The sequence below is a fragment of the Adelges cooleyi genome, unplaced genomic scaffold (genome assembly GCF_023614345.1).
Source record: "Adelges cooleyi isolate 19-005CV unplaced genomic scaffold, UGA_ACOO_1.1 ACOO_flye_CR_arks_rails_tigmint_CR_PRNA_22, whole genome shotgun sequence".
NCBI classification, from domain to species: domain Eukaryota; kingdom Metazoa; phylum Arthropoda; class Insecta; order Hemiptera; family Adelgidae; genus Adelges; species Adelges cooleyi.
In genome coordinates this window covers 208,221-234,190 of record NW_026095882.1, presented here as the reverse complement: position 1 = coordinate 234,190, position 25,970 = coordinate 208,221, and the positions used below count along the sequence as shown (strand labels likewise).

At 48.5% G+C, this 25,970-nt stretch overlaps 1 protein-coding gene across 1 annotated transcript in view; it reads right to left on the bottom strand.

Moving 5' to 3' along the window:
• LOC126835109 (oligosaccharyltransferase complex subunit ostc-A-like) overlaps nucleotides 1-25,970 on the bottom strand; it is an 84,142-nt gene that overhangs the window by 6,879 nt on the left and 51,293 nt on the right. The window lies entirely within an intron of this gene.

Genomic DNA, 25,970 nt, shown 5'->3' with positions numbered 1-25,970 from the left:
TAGAAGTCTTAAACATGATTTTGTTGTTTTATTATTACATGGAAAATCATAGAAAAGTGCACTTAATTAATGACAGTCTATAGGGTTAAATTAGTGGACCCGAAGACAGGACGGATGGCTAAGCCGTATCTACACTTAAATATTTTTAAAGTCATCTTTATATATTTGCTATATCGCCTGAGGAACTTAACAGATGACCATACCTCTAAACAACTTAACTCTCGAGCTTACAACAAAAAAAGAAACAGGTTTATTAAATAAGTAAATCTATGTACATATGTATACACCTGTACCTGAATCCTAAAGTGTTCTCAGTAGTTAGTCCAAGGAATGGCGGAGTTGAACGGATACAAGAGTTCGGATAAAGTTAAAAGAAATATGAAATAGTCATCCATTCCTTAACTTGTCGGTTTTGTTGAAAAACTTGTAGGCACATCGCACGACGAAGACATCCGACCTAGCTTCTCATTTTTCTTGGTAAGACTTGTAGATCAACCCTCTATAAAATAACTAATAGTATTCTCAAGGTCTTAATAAGCTACTAGCGGTTGCCATATTCTTATTTCACATAAAATAGTGAGATACTACATATTTTATTTTCACTAACATTTTAATGTTTATTTTATATATATATATATATTTTTTTGCAGCTTGAACAAAATTAGACAATTATTAATATTAGGTAACTATTTTGATATTTCTATGTGATGTGATTTCATACATTATAATGCCTATAGGCATTATTACAGCATACAAATTAAAATATTAATTTCAAATAATTTTTGTTGAAACTGACTTTATTATTTAAATAAATGATTAATATAATAATATCTGAAGCACTGAATAAAAATAACTAAAATTAGAACAATGCATTTTGAAATTTATTGTATTGAAATTAAACATCAACATTTGATTACTATTTCATTATTTTTAGAAGTATAATATTAATACATTGTATTAATTTATAAATAAATATTCGCTCCATTCTAAAAAAGTTAAAACTATAGTTTTTTATTATATTTTATGAAATTGATACATTATTTTTTTTTTCAAACTTGGCATTATTATAATTTTGAATTATTTTCATTTATTTAGTAGGATACATTTTTGGTTACTCTTCTAAAAAAAACATCAATACATGGATTTCACCTTTTATAGTTAACTTAAAACAATGTGAATTTATATATAAAGTGTATCTGTGGATAAGTAAGTAATATGTTTGTACAACAATAAAATAATATAGGTATTTGATGCACTAAAAATTATTATTATTATATAATAATTGTCTAGATCTAAAAACTTCAAAGACTGCCTCAAGACATTTTATTTAACCATCACCTAGTCGTTCTGTGCTCTTTGAACGTTTTTATAAACACTAGAATAATCGAAAATCAAAAGAATTTTCTACTTACTTATCACTCTTCACTCTTTTCTCTATTTAATAAAGACAGATTGACCTCTAGACATTTTATTCATGATTTTTACTCTTTAGCCCATAAGTAACCGCCACCAAGACACACAAACATTTCATTCTTTTGAACTTTTTCTGATAAAACACCAGACCTTCGCTTCGGTAGGGAAGGTATAATTTGTATATTCGGTTGCCTATATCCAGGGGCATATGTACCGAACTACTGAAATGTGTGATGCATACATTTTATAAACGTACAACACGTGAGGTTAGGTTAGGTTAGGTTAGGTTGAAGAAGTATGATCAATACTTCCGTATTCTTATTTTAAAATAAACACACAATGTAAAATATACACACAATTTAAAATATACACTTAATTTAAAATATACACTTATTTTAAAATTTACACACAATTTAAAATATACACTTATTTTACAATTTACACCCAATTTTTTCGGTCATTTTTGCTTCATTGTGGTAGCCCTTGTGGAAAGGCTATTGGTCGTAGGGGTTTACATTTAGTGTCGACGAATGGAAAATTTTGTGGGCTTTCTGATGAATTCATAAAAAGTACTAACAGAACGCTTGAAGTTGAGCTTTTTGTCTAACAGAACGAAAAAAACTACAACATACATTTTTGCGTTATGTTAGGTCTGGATTTTGGTTTTTCCCATAAACGAATATCTAAAGCCGTTATGTTAGCACTTTTGAACTCGGACACTTATAATATTTTAAACGCCAAATCTTTTGGTGTGAGTTCTGGGGTCTTAGGGCTAATAGTTTGGGCTCCAGGCCCCCTCAAAGTAGGGAGGGTCGCTGTTTTTTTGGCCTTCTTAGGGCATTCTGGCGTGTCATTAATTTTTTTTTCACAAATTATGTTATAGTCATAGTGTGACGCCGATCGGGCCGAGTGTAGTATCAAATTAAACAACACATCCGGTGCTATCAGCTCACCGCGTAAGACTACCTAACCTTTGTTTGGCTCCGAATGGGGGGTTTGAAATTTTCGAACCCCCCCCAAAATAAGGGTTTCGGGTTATGGAATTTTTTCGTTAATGTCTTTTTTATAGTCCCGTGAAATATCTATCTAGCGCTTTTTGCTTGAACGTTCTATCTCTAATAAATCTCGAGATATCGTGTTTTGAATTTTCGTAGGTTAACACAGAGTTAGCCTAAGGGTAACTTTCGCCTATACAGGGTGATCCAACTAACGTAAGACACTCATTTTCTCTGAAAATATAAATATTTTGAAAATTATTTTTTTTTTATTCTTTTAGGTATAAGTTTTATTATATTTTTCAATACTTTGAAAATTTTTATCTCCATCCCTTATACGATAACAAGGTTCTAAGTTCGCGTTTTCAAATGGCAACATATGTTTTTAATTCCATAAATTTGTAGTAAAAAAATTTAAAAATATGTTTTCGTTTGAATTATTAATTTTCATCCATCTAGTCGTGAGCTATGACTTTGTAAAGATATTACATTTTCTCTTAAATATTGTTATATTTCTTTGGTTTTCCAAAGACCGGGAGCCAATAAAATACTTATATATGATCGCATTGTCCGATAGGCGAGTACACAGATAACCAAACACAATAAAATGTTTTGTGATATTTTAGTTGACCAGCGATTCATATTTACAGATTACCGACTTTTCTAACACACCGTCATGATAGGTAGGTTGACAGATCTATATTGACAGCGGCTAACGAATGGCTATTCAACCACAACAATCAAAAACCGTGGTACAAGTAGGTTGATAACTGCTACTATGATGATAATACATAATATTATTATCATTCATAGATGTATATAATATTGTGGCGGCCCCACATACAGTACTGTAGCCAAGGTGGATTTATAAATCCACCTTGACTGTAGCGGATGTATGGCCACGAGGCGCCACAGCTAGCGCAACCTAGCTGTCGGCATCGATACCGCCTCAACACATGGTCAGATCGCCAGATCTCGGTAGTTGTGACGAACCGTAGCGAACTTCTCGCATGTGATCAAAGTCACCCAGAGCGCACACATAAATATGCACACGACAACTACCGACCAATGTCTTCGGACACCGGCCGGGCAACCTTTTGCCTGCATCCGCCACAATATTATGTATATCTGTGTTATCATTAAACTAGTTATCATATTTTTCTACTATCTATATTCTACATTCAACAAGTAACAGCACAGACTGCACAGTACAACAGATTAATATTATGCTATTATGAAAATTATAATTTCTATAGTTTTTATAGGTAGTAAACAATAGCTTTAAAATTTGGCTTACAATCTCATAAGTGCATACATTGAATGGACAATCGTCGGGAAGCGTTACTATTATTTGTTTAGTTATGTTGAATTTATTCAAAATATGTTCTGTGCTCAAATAATTGTTTCAAACAATTTACACTAAATAATGAATTTTAGATTTAATTTGCTTACTATTTTAATTCTACAGTAAATATTTAAAATGTTGCCAATTTTACATTTATAACTAACTTTTTTTTTTTTATAAACAACTTTATTAATAAAATAATGCAATAAAGTGGACTGTGTTTAAATGATTAAGTTGTCTAAGACTAGATATTTTTAAACAGTGTTAAGATTTCTTGTTTCTGTAACGGTAAATTCTTCAACAACACTGACATTTTATTTTTTTTAAAGTAAGTTACTTTCTTATCAAGATCCCATTAGTAAAAATATGGACCAAAAGTTTGTGACTCAATTACACTAAATCATACAATGATACTCAAACTCACCTGTGATTTGTTTTCAGAAATAAAGTTAAGGTTTGTGTCACGCAATAATTAAATGATCTTGTCTTTTTTATTTTATTAATTACAAATTAAATTAAATAGTTTATATATTTCTAATCCTTTTATTAGTACTTACTAACTATTATTATAACTTATAAGGTGTATAATGTTATAGTAATAGTTGTTCTAAAGCCTTTATAATAAAATATGTCTGTTTTAAAAATTTAAAATTGAACAGTTAATTCTTTTAAAGTTGAAGCCGCTTATTTTGATTTTATAATCAGTATTTTTTTATTTTTATTATTTTCTTCACTATTTAATATCTAGAAAATTAAAAGCTTAATAGATTTTAGTTGTTTAAAAAGAAAACCATTGTGTGATGTTTCCTTGTTTACCAAACAAATCAAAGTATTGACATTATTAAACTATTATAACGGGTACGTTTTACTAAGATTATGTTAAAGTAGCAATATTAAATCAAAAATAGGCAATAGCCTTTGCTAAATTGTAGTCTCTAAATTTAATAATTATTCTGTAATAAAACTCATTTTTGAGGATTTAAATTTTACGGAATTTGTACGCGACAAGTTTGTCTGATTTTATACACATACATGTATGTATATTACATATATGTATAAATACAAATATTTATAAAATAAATTATACTGACTTATGTCTTATAATGCATAGTTGTTAAAAATAAAATTTGTTTACATTTAATGATACAAATAATGGTTAAAAGAATATTTGCGACATTTTTCCTACTTTAAAGATTTAAAAACAATTTTCATTAATTTTTGTTGTGTGTACTTTACAAAATTTAAACAATGATAACACAATTGTATTGATAAATTTCAACGACGAATAGATAGTATAGTATAACATTTAAAGAACAATAATACTCTTTTGTCTGATAATAAAAGTATTTAACTAATAAACTATTCATAAACTTATTATTAATATCACAATAAATTAAAAAATTACAAATGTTACTATTTTGAAGTATTCAATCAATAATATGAAACAAAAACAATAACTATAAATTTGAAATTGAAATTGTTCAACTTCTATTATACTGATTAAAATTTTTTTTTTTGGTATAAATCTACTTTACCCGACACCTTTTTTTTTTCGATTTTTTTTTTAAATCGATAGTATTTTGCATGCTGATTACGAATCTGCAAAAATTTCGGGCCGCTCGCACTTACTTTGGAAGTTACAGACGTTTGAAGTTCGCAGATTTTGACTTACGCGCGCCCGGCAGGCCCCGTCTACCCGCGAACGCTGGACACATTGTTCGTCGGTCACCGCGGTCCCCTCGTCTACTTGTTTCCCACCCATCGTGCTCACCACTAATGACTAACATTAAGCAGGCTAGGTTTGGACTCGTTAGGTCACTAACCGCTCTCAGAGCAGTATTAGGTTAGTTTTTTTTATTCCCTTTAGGTGAGCTATTTTTTTCTCTGGGGGTTTGGGGGCGTGAGCCCCCATCCAACGAAGAGCTCCGAAGGGGCTCGAGACGGCTCCCGGAGCCGGCAGACGTAGGGAGTTGTTTTGCATAGTTAGTAGTTTATTTAATTAAAACTCAACTGAAAAAAGAAGTCTGCCCTATTTTAAATTCAGATTCGTAATCAGCGTAAAAAACACTATCATATGGCAATAAAAAAATCGAAAAAAAAGGTGTTCGCTAAAGTACGACCGCCACGTCGAAAGACGGCCGGTATGTCGAGAGCGGCGACCGACTAACGAAGTACCCAGGGGCCGCCGGACGACTGGGCCGGCCGGGCGCGCGTAAGTCAAAATCTGCGAACTTCAAACGTCTGTAACTTCCAAAGTAAGTGCGAGCGGCCCAAAATTTTTGCAGATTCTTAACCAGTATGCAAAATACTATCGATTTAAAAATAAAAAAAAATCGAAAAAAAAAGGTTAGGTTAGGTTAGGTTAGGTTTCAAGCAGCACGTCAAGGCTGCGGCGGTAAAAGCGCAGGGCGCGCTAACGTCCTTGTCAAGGCTTATGCCTAACATCGGCGGTGCCCGTGAGCCTAGACGAAGGTTGCTCGTCAGTGTCGTTCACTCGATACTCCTCTACGGAGCCCCGGTGTGGGCCAATGGGCTCCCCTACCGGAGGGCAAACGCGGATGAGCTATTGAGGGTGCAGCGCAGGGCTGTTCTTCGAAGCATCTGCGCGTACCGCACCGTATCGTACGACGCAGGTAACCTGCTGTCGGCGATACCACCAGCGGACCTCAAGGGCTGGGTGGGCCGTAGGCACGGTCTTATGTGCTACCGCCTCACCCAGTTGATGTCAGGGCACGGGTGCTTCAACGACTTCCTCCACAGGATCGGAAAAGCACCCAGTCCAACATGTGCACACTGCAACATGCTGGACAGTGCCAACCATACGCTGGTAGACTGTCCCGCCTGGGCAACCCAGAGGCGGGAGCTCTACGAAGCGATTGGGGACATCGACCCGGGAACCATGGTCCAGAAAATGGTGGGCAACGCCGAAGCCTGGAACGCTGTCGCCCGTTTTGCGGAACTCGTCCTTCGCGAAAAGGAAGAGGCAGAACGGGGCAGGCAGCGTCCCAACGGGTGAACGAGATGTCCAGGGCGGCGGGTGCGTGCGTCACCGGCCCGAGAAGACCTATCTGTACATAGAATTAAAAAATATAAAGCATAATGTATAAAGTAGTTATTAAGGTAAAGAAATGTATATAAAATTCCGTCGGGGCCCAATGTGCATATTGTTATTGGGCCCCCACCCGGAGAGGGTGTGTTAGCTTAAGACTAAATTGTTTAGGTTTAAGGCAAATGTTAGTGGGTGTGTGGAGCACCCACAACAAAGTTGTAAAATTTATTGTGCAATAAATGGCATCGGAAAACTGGGGGGAAGTAATGCCTCAACAGGCGAGTACCTCCCCAGTTTTCTATGGATGCAGTAAAAAAAAAAAAAAAAGGTTAGGTTAGGTTAGGTTGACTGGTAAAGTCCTATCCCCACCTCCACGCGGTGCCAGTTGGTAACGGCCCTTAATTGGGTTGGCTAACGGGGAAGGCGACTTAGAGCCGGCCCTTACTTTAATTAGTTGGGGTCGGCGAGGCAGGTGGTTCGCCTCTGGACAGAACAAAGGACCACAACCCGGCGGCGGGCATACCGCAAGGGGAAGGAGACCCCAAAAAACCATCATGGGAGACACCTTAATAAGTATAGTCCATACCGCACCAGTCGCCATTCGGATGACGGAGACAGGTGACGTCGGCGGGGGTTCCAGTAGCCCGGCCCCCGTTGACGCCGAACAAGGGCGAGCGAAGTGGAGGCCCCACACCCATTTGGATGTACCTTGCGATGCGGCTTGCTTAGCCAATTCGCAAGGGTACATGCCCCTAAGGCTGAGGGGCGGAGCTATAGAGGATGAAGACTACGACTACCAAGAGTTGATGCGGTGGGACAGCCTCAATGAGTATGCTGCAAGTGTCGATTGTATGCGGGAAGTCGCTAAAGAATTAGAAAAATTTGTGGGAGAAAACAAGAATGTCCACCGTCCGATCAAGGATATGGTGGCAAAACTTACTGTTTTCTCCCAACAAGCAGATATGATGTGGAAAGATGCCAGGGAGAATATAGAGAACACGAAGGCAGAGCTGCGGAGGGCCAGGCGTGAGGCGATCCGTCAGGCGGATGTTTCTATCCGGATGATGGACAGCAGCGCAGTGCTCCCCCAAAAAGGAAGCACCCCTCTGCAAACTCTCGCGATTGAGGGAGGAAGAAAGGGAGAAGTATCGGAAGGGAAAAAGAAGAAGGTGAAGAAAAAGAAGAAGAAGAGGAAACCAATCACCATGGAGGAGGAAAAGAGTGAACCGAGGAGGGCCAATGCGGAAGGCGCACCGAAACCCCCGCCCAGTAATAGGCAGGTGATTAGGCGCGCCGTCGCAGCAAAGGCGGTGGCTCTAGTGGTCAGGCCGGGACCTGGTCAGTCTTACGCATCCGTAACGAGGAAACTCCAAGCGAGCGTAGACGTCCAGGCTCTTGGTCTGGACATCAGGGCCATGAGAAGGACGGCCAACGGGGACGTGCGGCTGCAGCTGGCCCGGGGTCCTGACGAGGCTTCGGCTTCGGATAGGCTCCGGACGGCGGTTGTCGCCGTCCTCGGAGAAGAGGAGGCTACGGTGACGACTAGCTCCGTCCCAGTGGAGCTTGTCGTCAGCGACCTGGACGAGGAGGCAACGGCGGAGGAGGTGCTCGAGGCCTTTCGCCGCATACCCGGAGGAGGAGAAGGAGCAGCTGTAGTTCGGGTTCCGAGGAGATGGAAGGAGGCGAAGCTTGTTCTTTTACCGAAGCCTAACAAGCCGTTGGAGGATCCATCGTCGTACCGCCCCATCTGTTTGTTGAACACAGTGGGGAAACTACTAGAGAAGATAATTGTGAGAAGGTTGCGAGTCTTCCTGGAGCAAAATGAGGTGATTAACCGGAATCAGTACGGGTTCAGAGCCGGACGGTCAACACTGGACGCTTTTAGTCATCTACGGCGGCTAGTTGAAGAGGCAAACGGGCAGGGTATGACCTGGCAGAACAATAAGATCGTCGGTATGTTAACTCTTGACGTGCGAAATGCCTTCAACTCCGCACCGTGGGAATGCATAGTCGAGGCGCTAACTACAATGGCGGTTAGGTTAGGTTAGGTTAGGTTAGGTTAGGTTAGGTTAGGTTAGGTTAGGTTAGGTTGGGTTAGGTAGGTTAGGTTAGGTTAGGTTAGGTTAGGTTAGGTTAGGTTTGGTTGGGTTAGGTTAGGTTAGGTTAGGTTAGGTTAGGTTAGGTTAGGTTAGGTTAGGTTAGGTTAGGTTAGGTTAGGTTAGGTTAGGTTAGGTTAGGTTAGGTTAGGTTAGGTTAGGTTAGGTTAGGTTAGGTTAGGTTAGGTTAGGTTCCCCCGCGGGTTAGGTTAGGTTAGGTTAGGTTAGGTTAGGTTAGGTTAGGTTAGGTTAGGTTAGGTTAGGTTAGGTTAGGTTAGGTTAGGTTAGGTTAGGTTAGGTTAGGTTAGGTTAGGTTAGGTTAGGTTGACTGGTAAAGTCCTATCCCCACCTCCACGCGGTGCCAGTTGGTAACGGCCCTTAATTGGGTTGGCTAACGGGGAAGGCGACTTAGAGCCGGCCCTTACTTTAATTAGTTGGGGTCGGCGAGGCAGGTGGTTCGCCTTTGGACAGAATAAAGGACCACAACCCGGCGGCGGGCATACCGCAAGGGGAAGGAGACCCCACAAAACCACCATGGAAGACAACTTATTAAGTATAGTCCATACCGCACCAGTCGCCATTCGGATGACGGAGACAGGTGACGTCGGCGGGGGTTCCAGTAGCCCGGCTCCCGTTGACGCCGAACAAGGGCGAGCGAAGTGGAGGCCCCACACCCATTTGGATGTACCTTGCGATGCGGCTTGCTTAGCCAATTCGCAAGGGTACATAGACGAGAACAACCCAGAGAGAGGGAAGAATACAGAGGGAAAAGAAGTTTGTAACCCGAAGGACATCATCCTAGAGAAGGAAGACAGAACATGGAAGGAACTAATCGAAAATTTCAAGGCTATTGCAGAAGTTGCACGCCAGCAAAACTGCCACAAGTCAGTCAAGCAGTCAGTACGAAAGATCGACCCACTACTTAAGCAATTGGAAGGCTACCGAGGAAATTTCCGAAAGGACTTTGGGAAGGGCGAAGGCCCGACCAAACGGAAGGAGAGAGACGATAAAACGCCGAGCCCGACGAGGAAAATCTTGCCCTGGAGCGCGGTGACCAGTATTGGGAGAACCCCACCTTTTAGGGGTGGAAAATTTTCGGTGGCATCAACCTCCATTCTACGCCGACACCACGAGTCAAACTGGAATGAGGACGTTCTAGCTGACCAAGAGAAGACGTTCCGAGACCAGACTCAGGAGATCGTCGATCGGCTGGAAGCGATGCATGAACTACAACAACAGCAAATTGCGGAAATGAAAAAAGTACAAGAACAGCTGCAAGAAGAAATAAAGGAACTGAAAAAAGAAAAGCTGCGTGGTCCTGAAAAACGGACAAGAAAACAACGGCGGAACAACGCACATGCCGGAAACGGGTTAGAGAATAAGGAGCCCATCACACTCTATGAAATCACAGAAGAGGAAGGGATAACCCCAACCCGAAGAACAAAACAAGGAAAACAGGTCATACCAATACTGCAACCTGAACTAGGCGTGGAGCCACTTGAGCCACTTGATTTACCAACGGCAGAGCAACACAGTGGTGAAAATATGGAATGGAAGAAAGTCAGCAAACGACGAAAGAAAAAGAACCTCGCCAAGGTCACGCCGGACGCAGTTATCGTAAAATGTACAGAAAATCGAACGTATGCTGACACACTAAAAAACTTGAAGAAGAATCTAAATGACGCTGGGCTAGCAAACGAAGTAGCAACGGCAAGGGAAACAAGGGACGGAAACTTGCTCCTCCAAATGAGGAAACGCACGACCAAAACCTCCCATGTGAAAACAATCGCAGAAAGTACGACCGGAGTTGAAACCCAGGTCAGAACAACGAACGTTGCGGTCGAGATACGCGGCTTAGATGCGGATGTGACAAAAGAGGAGCTTGCCACTGAAATATCCTCCAAGACATCGGCCAAGATGACCAGCGAAAACGTCAAAGCAATTAAGCCCGTTCGCGGAGGGAAATGCACAGCAGTGGTCCTCCTCCCGGCCAGAGTCGCCAACGAATTAGCGACAGGGCCGCGGCTACGCATCGGTTGGGCGCCCTGCACCATCAAAATACGTATACCAATGGTTAGATGCACCCGCTGCCTAGACTTTGGCCACAGAAAGAGGACGTGCACCGGGCCTGACCGCGAGGCAACTTGCTTAAATTGCTGGGAGACCGGGCACGCTAAAAAGGACTGCAGTGCCGAGGCACAGTGTGGCCTGTGCAAAGAAGAGGGGGTAGAAGGGTCAGGTAGCCACTACTCTGGAGGGGAAGATGCCCTACATTCCGACGGTTTCTGGAGAGCCGAAGGAATAAACAATGACCAATTTTCTACAAATAAACCTTAACTGTTGTAAGGTGGCGCAACAGTTATTACTCCAAACAGCCACAGAGAAGGAAGCCGACGTTCTAATCATATGCGAACAAAACAGATCATTACCACATTGGTACACGGATACAGACGGCAAAGCTGCCATTGCACTCCACCAAAACGTTATCCCGGAGGAACTAGGTAACCCGGGTAAGGGGTATGTGTGGGTGAGGATCGGAGGTATTCGAATCTACTCCTGCTATGTCTCCCCAAACATCACGCTTACAGAATACAAAGCCTACCTGGGACGCTTAGAGGCGAGCATACGAGCAGGAAGCGGTGAAGTAATTCTGGCTGGAGACTTTAACGCTAAGAGTGCAGAATGGGGCTCAACAGTCACTGACCAAAGAGGTGATGAGCTTTCGTCGCTAATCGCCTCTCTGGACCTAAGCGTGTGCAACAGAGGAAAAATCCCAACCTTCGAAAGAGGCGTCAGCCGTTCCATCCTTGACGTGACATTTGCCTCGCACCTCACGGCAAGGCAGGTAAGGGATTGGAAAGTACTCAACGAGGAGACAAGAAGCGACCACAAATACCTCTTCTTCAAACTCGATACATACACGGAAAGAGGCAGCAGAGTTAGTGCTGGTTGGAGCTGGAAGAAACTAAACCCGGAAAAAATGGAAAAGTACCTAAACGAGCAAGAACACCCGAGAGACGCGCAGGAACTGATGGAGATCATGAGAGGGGCGTGCGATGCAGCCATGCCGAGAAGGAAGCAAGGGCGTAGCCACCACAAACCCCAATACTGGTGGACGCGGGAAATAGCGGACTTGAGGAAGGCAACATTCACAGCCAGAAGAAGTTACCAAAAGGCGGCCAGGAGAGGGCCAGCCGAAGAGGAAAAACGCAAATTCAAGGAGACCAAAAAAACACTCCGAGTAACAATAAGGAGGAGCCAGGAGAATTGCTGGAAGAAACTGTGCGCGGAGGTCGATCGGGATCCCTGGGGAACACCGTACAGGATGGTTATGAGAAAAATCGGAAGGCGACCCCCAGTCCCTACGGACATGATTCCTGCAATAATAGCAGAACTATTTCCAACACATCCACCGACAGAAGAAACGGTGGATCAAACCGTTACGCACATACCCCCCATGACGTTTCAAGAACTAGAGCTGGCAAGCAAAAGACTACACCCGGGAAAGGCACCTGGGCCCGACGGGGTACCAAACGAGGCATTAAAGATCGCGGTTAAAACACAGCCAACGTTTTTTCAGGAGGCACTAAACCGGTGCATGACGGATGGTGTTTTCCCTAAGACATGGAAACGAGCGAGGCTGGTGCTACTACGCAAAGGGGACAAACCAGCAGACCAGCCGTCAAGCTATCGACCGCTCTGTATGCTGGACACAACGGGTAAGTTATTCGAGCGTATACTATGTAACCGCATTGAAGAAGCTCTGGTCAATGAAGGAACCAATCTTGCTAACAACCAATATGGATTCAGGAAAGGACGGTCGACGATCGATGCCATCGAAAGGGTTATGACTGAGGTGGCAGATGCCGGGACAGGAACCATATACAAGAGGGAGCTATGTGTACTGGTTACGCTTGATGTCGCCAATGCTTTTAATTCAGCATCATGGAACGCAATAATCCGAGCAATGGAAAACAAAAAAGTACCAGGATACCTTATACGCACAGTACGGAATTATCTATGTGACAGGGAAATAACATATGGCGACGACCAAACAACCGTACAACTGTCAAGTGGAGTCCCGCAAGGGTCGGTCTTAGGTCCCCTTCTTTGGGGTATTATGTATGATGGTCTTCTTACAAAAGAAACACCAGACGGGGTAACCTTAGTCGGGTTTGCAGACGATGTAGCAATAGTCGGCAGAGCTATGAGTACCCAACAACTCGAGGAATCAGTCAACAGAACTCTGCAGATGGTCCAAGATTGGATGAACACCCAAAAACTTAGACTAGCACTCCAGAAGACAGAAGCAGTCATGCTGACTAGAAAAAGGGATTATCGGAAGCCAATATTCACACTGGAAGGCCAGCAAATAGCCACAAAGAACTCGCTGAGGTATCTAGGCATTGAAATAGACGTAGGGAGAAGATTCAAGGTGCACGAGCAGAAAGTCGGGGCAAAGGCCATGAGAACGGCACAGGCATTGACTAGAATCCTACCAAACATTGGCGGGTCGTCGACAGCCAAGAGGAAGCTTCTAACGAGTGTCGTGCATAGCCAGATATTGTACGCTGCACCGATATGGTCGCCTCTACTATATCATAGACCAAACAGCACCGTACCGATTAAGGGGGATGTAGCGAAACACATCAAGTCCGCCCAGCGATTAATGGCGCTGAGAGTGACGAGGGCATATCGGACAGTATCCTATGAGGCAGTAACGCTCATAGCATCAATGCCTCCCATAAAACTGCTAGCAAAGGAGCGCATAGCAATACGTAATGCCACAGACAAATGTCAGACTGCCAGAGATGCCCGAAAGGACACTATGAAGGAATGGCAAAGAGAATGGGAAAAGGCGGAAAATGGCAGGTGGACGTACACGCTAATCAGCAACATAGAAAAATGGGCAAACAGGAAACATGGCGACTTGGACCACTTCCTCACGCAAGTTCTTACGAACCATGGTTGTTTTAACGCCTACCTACATAGGATGAAAAAATTGGAAACTCCAAAGTGCTCCTGGTGTGAGGCTGACACCGACGATGCCAATCACACACTGTTCGTGTGTGACGCTTTTGAAAACTGGCGAAGGGTGCTCGTTGGAGAGATAGGCCACGATCTAACAGCGGCCAACATCGTGGACACCATGTTAGAGTGCAGGAGTAAATGGAACTTGATTGTTTACTATATCAATAAAGTGATGAGGCATAAATGCGATGCCGAAAGACAACAACAGTCATCGACGAGGAATACGCAACTAACAACTTAAAACGGAAAAACGGCAGCCGATGGGTGGCCCGGCGGCCTATACAAGGCGGGGCGAAGGTAAACAGGAAGCGCTTGGCGGCCTCTTCAAGGCGGAGCGGAAGAAAAGCGGAGGCAGAATATTATAGTAACTAAAACTACTATCCAGTTAGAATTATTAATTTGTTGTAGGCCGAATGGCCAAAATTAGTGGAGTAGGGTCCGCTCTATTTTGTAAAATTTAATGTGAAATTGTAAATGTTTGTTTTTTTTTATAAATAAACAATGATAGTGGCCCCTATGTTTTGCGAAAGCAGTTCGGGGGCCGCTATTATTCTTTTGACAGCAAAAAAAAAAAAAAAAAAAAAAAAAAAAAAAAGGTTAGGTTAGGTTAGGTTAGGTTAGGTTAGGTTAGGTTAGGTTAGGTTAGGTTAGGTTAGGTTAGGTTAGGTTAGGTTAGGTTAGGTTAGGTTAGGTTAGGTTAGGTTAGGTTAGGTTTGGAGCGCTGAGTGGGTGGACAGTACGGTCGGAGGAAGATAACCACTCCGACCACCACACCATCCAGTTCGAGATGTTGACTGGCAGGCGCCCGCACCGCACCGCTCAACATCTCAAAGGCTGGAATACCGCGAAGGGCATCGGCAGGGACCTCTTCACCGCCGGGTATGCGCTTGCCAAGTGGGGAAGAGAGATCGTGGAGCCGCCAGACGACCCCAACGAGCTCGTGGAATGGTGGGCGGCGGAGTTCGAGAGGCGTGTCACGCACACTTGCAACTTCGCACTACCCACCAGGAAGGGTCCACCAGGGGCAAAACCCCCGGCCCACTGGTGGACGGCTGAAATAGCCGAGCTCAGAAGGACATGCACGAGGGCAAGGAGGGCCGTCAAGCGTGCCGCCACGCGGGAAGCGGCCAGGGGCGGCAGAGAAGCCGAGAACATCTCTGCAGAAGCCCTGGCGGCGCTCAGAGAGGCAAGGCGGAACCTCAAGGTGGCAGTTCACCGCAGCAAGAGGAGGTGCTGGGACGAGCTTGTGCAGTCCGTGGACCAGGACCCGTGGGGAAAACCCTATAAGCTGGTGATGAAGAAGCTGAAGGGGGCTCCCGCCGCGGATCAGATGGAGGCCGCCGCTCTGGAAAGAGTAACGAGTGCTCTTTTTCCAGACGACGGGGCCTTCGTTCCGGTTCCGGTCCCGAGGCCACTGACCGACGACCACCCCGTGTTCACGCGGGAGGAAGTCGGGGTTGCGGTCGCGCGGGTAAAGGGCAGGAAGAAAGCCCCTGGTCCGGACTGCATCAACAACGCGATCCTTGCGGAGACATACAAGGCTGACCCGACCTTCGTTGTCTCCATGCTGAACGCCTGCCTCAAGGCGGGTGGCTTTCCCACACGTTGGAAGCAAGCACGACTAGTGCTGCTTCGCAAGGGGCAAAAGCCGGTGGACGAACCATCGTCATACCGGCCGCTGTGCCTCTTGAACGACGTTGGGAAGCTACTGGAGTTCCTGCTAGTCCGCCGGTTGGAGAAGCACCTCGACGACAGAGGGGGGCTATCAGACCGGCAGTTCGGCTTTCGGAAGGGAAAGTCGACGGACGACGCATTGCGCATGCTCCGAGAGAAGGCACTCACCGCCGTGAACAGCTACGAGGCCTGTGTGGCAGTCAGCCTGGATGTCAGAAACGCATTCAACTCCATCGGCTGGCGCCATATAATGAGTGCCCTACAGGAGTGGGAAGTGCCGCTGTACCTACAGCGCATTTTCAGCTCCTACTTCTCGGAGCGGGCAGCAAGGATCGCGTGCCCCGCAGCGGACGACGGTGAACTGCGGGTGGAGGTTTCATGCGGTGTTCCACAGGGATCGGTGGTGGGGCCGACCCTATGGAACTTGACGTACGATACGGTGTTGCGAGCCGAACTACCGGTCCAGTCAACGGTAATCGGCTTCGCAGACGACACGCTCGTCATCGCCTCTGGCAAGACGGTCGAGGAGGTGGAGGACAGAGTAAACGGAGCTCTGAGCGCGGTAGCGACCAAGTTCCGCTCTCTGGGCCTGCACCTGGCTGTCGAGAAGACAGAAGCGGTGGCGTTCAGGAGGAATTACAAGGATCGGGTTCCACGTATTTTCCTCAATGACGTAGAAGTTGAGGTAACCGAGACCATGAAGTACCTAGGGGTCATCGTGGATCGCGACCTCAGCTTCAAGCAGCACGTCGAGGCTGCGGCGGTAAAAGCGCAGGGCGCGCTCACGTCCTTGTCAAGGCTTATGCCTAACATCGGCGGCCCCCGTGAGCCTAGACGAAGGCTGCTCGTCAGTGTCGTTCACTCGATACTCCTCTACGGAGCCCCGGTGTGGGCCATTGGGCTCCCCTACCGGAGGGCAAACGCGGATGAGCTATTGAGGGTGCAGCGCAGGGCTGTTCTTCGAAGCATCTGCGCGTACCGCACCGTATCGTACGACGCAGGAAACCTGCTGTCGGCGATACCACCAGCGGACCTTCTGGCCATAGAGCGTGAAGAGGCGTTTCGACTGCGCCGGCTAGCCGAAGAGGAAGAGAGGCCGCCAAACCCCCTCCGGGTCTACACCCTTAACAGGTGGGAGAGGCGGCTCCAGACGGCGACGAGTGGTGAGTGGACCCGAACACTCATCACGGACCTCAAGGGCTGGGTGGGCCGTAGGCACGGTCTCATGTGCTACCGCCTCACCCAGTTGATGTCAGGGCACGGGTGCTTCAACGACTTCCTCCACAGGATCGGAAAAGCACCCAGTCCAACATGTGCACACTGCAACATGCTGGACAGTGCCAACCATACGCTGGTAGACTGTCCCGCCTGGGCAACCCAGAGGCGGGAGCTCTACGAAGCGATTGGGGACATCGACCCGGGAACCATGGTCCAGAAAATGGTGGGCAACGCCGAAGCCTGGAACGCTGTCGCCCGTTTTGCGGAACTCGTCCTTCGCGAAAAGGAAGAGGCAGAACGGGGCAGACAGCGTCCCAACGGGTGAACGAGATGTCCAGGGCGGCGGGTGCGTGCGTCACCGGCCCGAGAAGACCTACGTGTACATAGAGTTAAATATATAAAATACAATGTATAAGAGTAGTTTTTAAGGTGAAAAATGTATATAAATTTCCGTCGGGGCCCAATGTGCATATTGTTATTGGGCCCCCACCCGGAGAGGGTGTGTTAGCTTAAGTTTAAATTGTTAAGTTTAAGGTAAATGTTAGTGGGTGTGTGGAGCACCCACAACAAAGTTGTAAGATTTATTTAATAATAAATGGCATCGGAAAACTGGGGGGAAGTAATGCCTCAACAGGCGAGTACCTCCCCAGTTTTCTATGGATGCAGTTAAAAAAAAAAAAAAAAAAAAAAGGTTAGGTTAGGTTAGGTTAGGTTAGGTTAGGTTAGGTTAGGTTAGGTTAGGTTAGTTAGGTTAGGTTAGGTTAGGTTAGGTTAGGTTAGGTTAGGTTAGGTTAGGTTAGGTTAGGTTAGGTTAGGTTAGGTTAGGTTAGGTTAGTTAGGTTAGGTTAGGTTAGGTTAGGTAGGTAGGTTAGGTTAGGTTAGGTTAGGTTAGGTTAGGTTAGGTTAGGTTAGGTTAGGTTAGGTTAGGTTAGGTTAGGTTAGGTTAGGTTAGGTTAGGTTAGGTTAGGTTAGGTTAGGTTAGGTTAGGTTAGGTTAGGTTAGGTTAGTCGCGTTGTAGCAGCCGTCGAGTGCACATATGTCTCCGGTCGCTCCGTGTCATTGAGTGTTTTTGCGCGAATTTTTTTCGACCGTTTTTTGTGTTTGACGTGTCGAAAAATCCGTCTTGGCTTTGTCGTCACAACGCGGGGTTCGGCAAAGAAATCGTTTAAATATTAAAGTCGTGGTGCCGATTTTAAGTTTGGATAAATCGTGTTTTCGTACTATTTTGCTGTCCCGCGCACGGCAGTGGGGTAATCGAAACTTTTTAAGTCCGATCAGTGCGTGCGGCGGCTTGAAAAATTCGTCTCGCGCTCGTCGATTCAACGCGGGGTCTACCGTTTAGGTCGGTGGATTATTGAACCGGCAGTGACGTTTGTAAGTCGCAAGTTTTTACTTGTTAATTATTTTGTGCAGTGAAAAATAACAGTGTGCGTTACACGGGGAACGCGAGTGTAACTGTTTTTGATTCTCGTTCGGCTCCCAGTTGTGGTAGAGCTACCATTGAAAACTTGTTGGATCCAGCGCAGCACCAGCAAGGCAGGCATACCATCGCCAAAGCTGTAAGTTTAAAACTTAATTAGTTATTAATCCTTGAAAATAGTGCCGAATCGACAGCCGCCGGGCGGTGTCGAATTACAACGCCGAGCGCGGCGCACCGCAGACGGCCGGCCGTTCCCGGAATCGGCGGCGGCGCGCAAATTGGTGTCACGCATACAGAGCGTGCGTAGTGTTTATAGTTTTCGTTTTTAAAATAATTTTAAATTAAATTAAAGTAAATTTTTATCTTTTAATTTATATTATTTGCACAAACAATAGTAATAGTTATAATAATATTAAGTGTGCGCAAAAGAAAAAAAAAAAAATAAATAAATAATGCCGTTTCTCCCTGGTCCCAGGGATTATAATTTTCGTTTTTAAACCAAAAAAAAAAAAAATAATTATTTTAATTGTTTTTTTTTTGGTTTTTTCTTTTTTTGTCTATCATATTATTTACACTTACAACAGTAACAGTTGTAATATTAATAAAGGCGCGCAAAGGATACAATGCCGTTTTTCCCCGGCTTCAGGGGGATCCGGTCTCGCGACGATGCGGGTTTTAGGCTCTTGTCGACGAGTACGCCAAACACATCCACGTCGTCCTTTCCCTCATTCATGGACAGCTCAGAAATGAGCAGCGTCCTGGGGGGAAGGCCGTTCGACAACACCGCCAGCACGAGGAGGCTCAACACGTCGGAGTGTGTGGCCATCCGTAGGTCGAGCCGTCGGAGACGATCCAGGCGATCGACAAAGGCCAAGAGCTCTATCTGGGATACCCCATCCTCCGGTGACAAGAAGGGGGGGGCCTCTTGGGCGACGGCGATGGGCACGGTCGGAGGGGCGGCGTTAATAGGCAAGGGCCTAAAAAATACGTCGATAAATTTTAGCGTGTTCGGCCCGGAAAATAATGGGGCCACAATTAAACAGGCCGACCCGATCCCGAGCTGGAAACACCACCAGCTCGGGCTGGCCAACTGGAGGTCAGGGGTTAAAACGCTTGCCCCTAGCGTCCCCACGGCGGCGGTGGCGGCGGCCCCCGTAGCACTCGCCGGCACTAAAGCAGCGGTCAAGTCGCTGCGACCCGACCCAGCGACCAGGCCTCTCCCAGCAACACCGGAGGGCACGGAGAAAACGGAAACGGGGGTCCAAACGGACAACGATGGTGTGTACGCCACCATCGGAGGTCGCGAGGACCCCCCTGGCACCGCACAGACGTCACGGCCTGTCCGCTCCTGCGGACAAGTCGAGGACGTCTACGCGGTGCCAGTGGACAACAAGGGACTTAATGGAGCCTTCCACCACCCGAGGATAAACTCCTCGGGGAGCATTGGAGGGCGACCTATTAGTCCAAAAGGAAATTGGACCTCTGCGGAGGGAGGGTCGAACCCTCCGCAGTTGCATGGCATTCACCCTGCGGGAAGGACACCCAAAGAAAAACCAGCCAAAATCAACATGGAAACACAACAAAACGGAATCGAAGCATCCGCGGGGCCCTCATCGGAGGGATCGGACCTCGTGGAAACGGCAGGTGGGAGTGGCTCGTCCCACCGGTCGACATCAAGCATAGCCAATAAAAGTGCAGGGAATTCGCGTGACCCTGCCGCCAGCGGGGCTGGTAAAGTAAACGTAGGTGGGGCTGGGAAGCAGGGCCTCACCGGTGGTGAAATAGCCACTGAACCGACTGTACACGGAAAAACTGGAGATCGGAAAGATCCTGGCGTAGAAATGGAGGTGTTCGAGGATGCCTCGGACCAACATATCACCTCACCAGTCAGGAGATCGAGCTTGTGCGGACAGGCCGACCTCAACCTTATCCACGCCCTGAACAGATCAATGGATCTTCAGGCAAAATTAAAGGCGCAGGAGGATAAGGTCGATGGGATCATTATAGACCTAAAGGAGCTCGTGCAGCCAGCCGAGCCCAAGAAAAGAACCGACCCTAACCCGGGTCTGAACCGGCTGTTGGAGCTGTCAGATGCCACTGTCAGCCAAAAGCACAAAGCAACCATCAGGAGTGTCATTGAGCACTTGGAACTCCTGGTGGACGCGAGAATGGTGTGCAAGAAGCTGCGGATCGCTCGCGAAAACTCGGAGTCCGAGAGGAACGCCTTACGTCAAACCGTCCAGACGAATAAGGCAACTGCTCCGATCTTCCTCCTCCAACAGGAAGCCCCGCGGAGGAAAAGGCAGGTAGTAATGGTGGACGTAGGCACGCATACGCCGAACTGGGAGCCGTATTCGCCTATGCGGGATTCGCCGCAGCTTCAGTCTCCACTGAAGCCAAAGCGACTGCTGAAGTCACCGACCAAAAGTCAGGCCCACACCCAACTACAGCCGCAGCCACAACCGCAGCCGCAGCAGCAGCCGCAGCAACAGCCGCAGCCGCAGCCGCAGCCGCAGCCGCAACAACATCCGCAGCAGCAGCCGCAGCAACAGCAGCAGCCTCAGCCTGAGCCTCAGCCTCGGCTAAGGCGGCCAAGGCGGCGCAGGAAGGGCCAGCAGCTACAGCAGCCACAACCGCAGGTGCAAACGAGGCACCAGCAACGGCCGCCGCAACAGCAGCAGCAGCAGCCCCCACGCCAGCAGCAGCAGCAGCAACAGCAGCAGCGGCAGCAGCAGATGCAGCAGCCCCAACGCCAGCAGCAGCAGCAGCAGCAGCAACAGCAGCAGCGGCAACAGCAGCAGCAGCCGCAACAGCGGCAGCAGCAGCAGCCGCAGCAGCCGCAGCAGCAGCAGCGTCAGAGACAGCAGCAGCAGCAGCGCCAGCGACAGCAACAGCCGCAACAGCAGCGTCAACGACAACAGCAGCAACAGCAACAGCAGCAGCAACGACAGCAGCAACAACAACCACTGCAACAGCAAGGGGCCCCGGTCTCGCCCAACGCGACCGCCGCAAATCGGGATAACCCGCGGGTCAGGTTTGTGGAGCCCACCGAGCGGTGGAGCGAGGTGGTCCGGAGAAGGCCCGAGGGAATGGGCCCACAAAGAAGAGGCCCCACCCCCGAGGAGCTCAAGAGGAAGCTGCCGAGGTCAGAGGCCATAGTGATTGGACCACTACCGGACGGCACGTCCTATGGTGTGGCCATGAAGAAGGCGATTGGAGCAGTTAACCTGTCGGCGCTCGGGGTGACCGTCGACAGTTCCACCCGCACCCGCAACGGCGCTGTGCTCCTACAGCTTAAGTGCACCCCCGCGCAAGCGGACGAGGTGGCCGCTAAGCTGAGGGGAGTGTTAGGATCTGGAATCAGGGTCGGCAGACCGAGCAGGAAAGCGTCGATCCTGATCCTAGACGTCCAAGAGTGGGTCGAGGCCGAGGAGCTGCAAGCGGCAATCAGGGCAGTCGTTAGCGAAGGGCCAGCGGCAGGGCTCCAGGACGAAGTACCGTTGCCGGTGATCACCCGGAGCGAAACTGGCACCGGCGGGTTTGGCCGCATGGCAGTCCCCATGAAGGTGGCGGTTCAGTTGGCTGCGGTGAAGAAGATCCGGGTCAACTGGAGCACCTGTCGCATCAGGATCCCCGAGGACAAGGGACCCAGGTGCTTCAGGTGTCTGCAACGCGGGCATATGGCCACCGGTTGCAAGGGCCAGGACCGCTCCGGGTGCTGTTTTCGGTGCCACGAGACGGGCCACAAGGCGAAGGACTGCCAGGGGCCCGTCGCCAGGGGCAAGCGCATCGAATCAAGTGAAGAGGGCCGCCACCGCCCAGCCCCCTCAGCCACAACCGAAGACGTAGGGGTTAGCGAGGAAGACCGGGAGCAGCGGAACTCCCAGTCAACATCGGGAGCGTAGGGAGGCAGTGCATGAGGTTTCTGCAAGTTAACCTCAACCACTGCCGACTTGCGCAGGACCTCCTAGCCCAGACGGTCTCGGAGGAGAGGGTCGATGTGGTAATAGCATCCGACCCTCATGGCGTTACCAACGACGTCGGTGGCTGGATCACCAGCGGAGGGACCAGCCGTGCAGCGATCGGGATCTTCGGTAACGGAATCCCGGTAGCGGCCATCCAGCGAGATGACGAGTACGTAGCAGCTAGAGTAGGTGGCGTACACATCTACAGTTGCTATGTATCTCCGAATCAAACTGCGAGGCAGTTCACGGCGTTCCTCCAGCGACTCGAGGACAGCCTAAGGGTATTAGGGCCAACCGCCAAAACCATCATCGCGGGCGACTTCAACGCGCGCTCGGCAGCCTGGGGGGACTGGGTGTCCGACGCGCGGGGAGATGGCCTAGTATCCCTTGTCGACGGGCTGGGCCTCGTGGTGGTCAACGAGGGGGCGGAGCCGACCTTCGTTGGGAGGGGCCGAGGCTCAATAGTAGACGTCACCCTTGCAAGTGAGTCTGCTATTGGAGCGCTGAGTGGGTGGACAGTACGGTCGGAGGAAGATAACCACTCCGACCACCACACCATCCAGTTCGAGATGTTGACTGGCAGGCGCCCGCACCGCACCACTCAACATCTCAAAGGCTGGAATACCACGAAGGGCATCGGCAGGGACCTCTTCACCGCCGGGTATGCGCTTGCCAAGTGGGGAAGAGAGATCGTGGAGCCGCCAGACGACCCCAACGAGCTCGTGGAATGGTGGGCGGCGGAGTTCGAGAGGCGTGTCACGCACACTTGCAACTTCGCACTACCCACCAGGAAGGGTCCACCAGAGGCAAAACCCCCGGCCCACTGGTGGACGGCTGAAATAGCCGAGCTCAGAAGGACATGCACGAGGGCAAGGAGGGCCGTCAAGCGTGCCGCCACGCGGGAAGCGGCCAGGGGCGGCAGAGAAGCCGAGAACATCTCTGCAGAAGCCCTGGCGGCGCTCAGAGAGGCAAGGCGGAACCTCAAGGTGGCAGTTCACCGCAGCAAGAGGAGGTGCTGGGACGAGCTTGTGCAGTCCGTGGACCAGGACCCGTGGGGAAAACCCTATAAGCTGGTGATGAAGAAGCTGAAGGGGGCTCCCGCCGCGGATCAGATGGAGGCCGCCGCTCTGGAAAGAGTAACGAGTGCTCTTTTTCCAGACGACGGGGCCTTCGTTCCGGTTCCGGTCCCGAGGCCACTGACCGACGACCACCCCGTGTTCACGCGGGAGGAAGTCGGGGTTGCGGTCGCGCGGGTAAAGGGCAGGAAGAAAGCCCCTGGTCCGGACTGCATCAACAACGCGATCCTTGCGGAGACATACAAGGCTGACCCGACCTTCGTTGTCTCCATGCTGAACGCCTGCCTCAAGGCGGGTGGCTTTCCCACACGTTGGAAGCAAGCACGACTAGTGCTGCTTCGCAAGGGGCAAAAGCCGGTGGACGAACCATCGTCATACCGGCCGCTGTGCCTCTTGAACGACGTTGGGAAGCTACTGGAGTTCCTGCTAGTCCGCCGGTTGGAGAAGCACCTCGACGACAGAGGGGGGCTATCAGACCGGCAGTTCGGCTTTCGGAAGGGAAAGTCGACGGACGACGCATTGCGCATGCTCCGAGAGAAGGCACTCACCGCCGTGAACAGCTACGAGGCCTGTGTGGCAGTCAGCCTGGATGTCAGAAACGCATTCAACTCCATCGGCTGGCGCCATATAATGAGTGCCCTACAGGAGTGGGAAGTGCCGCTGTACCTACAGCGCATTTTCAGCTCCTACTTCTCGGAGCGGGCAGCAAGGATCGCGTGCCCCTCAGCGGACGACGGTGAACTGCGGGTGGAGGTTTCATGCGGTGTTCCACAGGGATCGGTGGTGGGGCCGACCCTATGGAACTTGACGTACGATACGGTGTTGCGAGCCGAACTACCGGTCCAGTCAACGGTAATCGGCTTCGCAGACGACACGCTCGTCATCGCCTCTGGCAAGACGGTCGAGGAGGTGGAGGACAGAGTAAACGGAGCTCTGAACGCGGTAGCGACCAAGTTCCGCTCTCTGGGCCTGCACCTGGCTGTCGAGAAGACAGAAGCGGTGGCGTTCAGGAGGAATTACAAGGATCGGGTTCCACGTATTTTCCTCAATGACGTAGAAGTTGAGGTAACCGAGACCATGAAGTACCTAGGGGTCATCGTGGATCGCGACCTCAGCTTCAAGCAGCACGTCGAGGCTGCGGCGGTAAAAGCGCAGGGCGCGCTCACGTCCTTGTCAAGGCTTATGCCTAACATCGGCGGCCCCCGTGAGCCTAGACGAAGGCTGCTCGTCAGTGTCGTTCACTCGATACTCCTCTACGGAGCCCCGGTGTGGGCCATTGGGCTCCCCTACCGGAGGGCAAACGCGGATGAGCTATTGAGGGTGCAGCGCAGGGCTGTTCTTCGAAGCATCTGCGCGTACCGCACCGTATCGTACGACGCAGGAAACCTGCTGTCGGCGATACCACCAGCGGACCTTCTGGCCATAGAGCGTGAAGAGGCGTTTCGACTGCGCCGGCTAGCTGAAGAGGAAGAGAGGCCGCCAAACCCCTCCGGGTCTACACCCTTAACAGGTGGGAGAGGCGGCTCCAGACGGCGACGAGTGGTGAGTGGACCCGAACACTCATCACGGACCTCAAGGGCTGGGTGGGCCGTAGGCACGGTCTTATGTGCTACCGCCTCACCCAGTTGATGTCAGGGCACGGGTGCTTCAACGACTTCCTCCACAGGATCGGAAAAGCACCCAGTCCAACATGTGCACACTGCAACATGCTGGACAGTGCCAACCATACGCTGGTAGACTGTCCCGCCTGGGCAACCCAGAGGCGGGAGCTCTACGAAGCGATTGGGGACATCGACCCGAGAACCATGGTCCAGAAAATGGTGGGCAACGCCGAAGCCTGGAACGCTGTCGCCCGTTTTGCGGAACTCGTCCTTCGCGAAAAGGAAGAGGCAGAACGGGGCAGACAGCGTCCCAACGGGTGAACGAGATGTCCAGGGCGGCGGGTGCGTGCGTCACCGGCCCGAGAAGATCTGCGTGTACATAGAGTTAAAATATATAAAATACAATGTAAAGAGTAGTTTTTAAGGTGAAAAATGTATATAAATTTCCGTCGGGGCCCAATGTGCATATTGTTATTGGGCCCCCACCCGGAGAGGGTGTGTTAGCTTAAGTTTAAATTGTTAAGTTTAAGGTAAATGTTAGTGGGTGTGTGGAGCACCCACAACAAAGTTGTAAGATTTATTTAATAATAAATGGCATCGGAAAACTGGGGGGAAGTAATGCCTCAACAGGCGAGTACCTCCCCAGTTTTCTATGGATGCAGTTAAAAAAAAAAAAAAAAAAAAAAAAAAAAGGTTAGGTTAGGTTAGGTTAGGTTAGGTTAGGTTAGGTTAGGTTAGGTTAGGTTAGGTTAGGTTAGGTTAGGTTAGGTTAGGTTAGGTTAGGTTAGGTTAGGTTAGGTTAGGTTAGGTTAGGTTAGGTTAGGTTAGGTTAGGTTAGGTTAGGTTAGGTTAGGTTAGGTTAGGTTAGGTTAGGTTAGGTTAGGTTAGGTTAGGTTAGGTTAGGTTAGGTTAGGTTAGGTTAGGTTAGGTTAGGTTAGGTTAGGTTAGGTTAGGTTAGGTTAGGTTAGGTTAGGTTAGGTTAGGTTAGGTTAGGTTAGGTTAGGTTAGGTTAGGTTAGGTTAGGTTAGGTTAGGTTAGGTTAGGTTAGGTTAGGTTAGGTTAGGTTAGGTTAGGTTAGGTTAGGTTA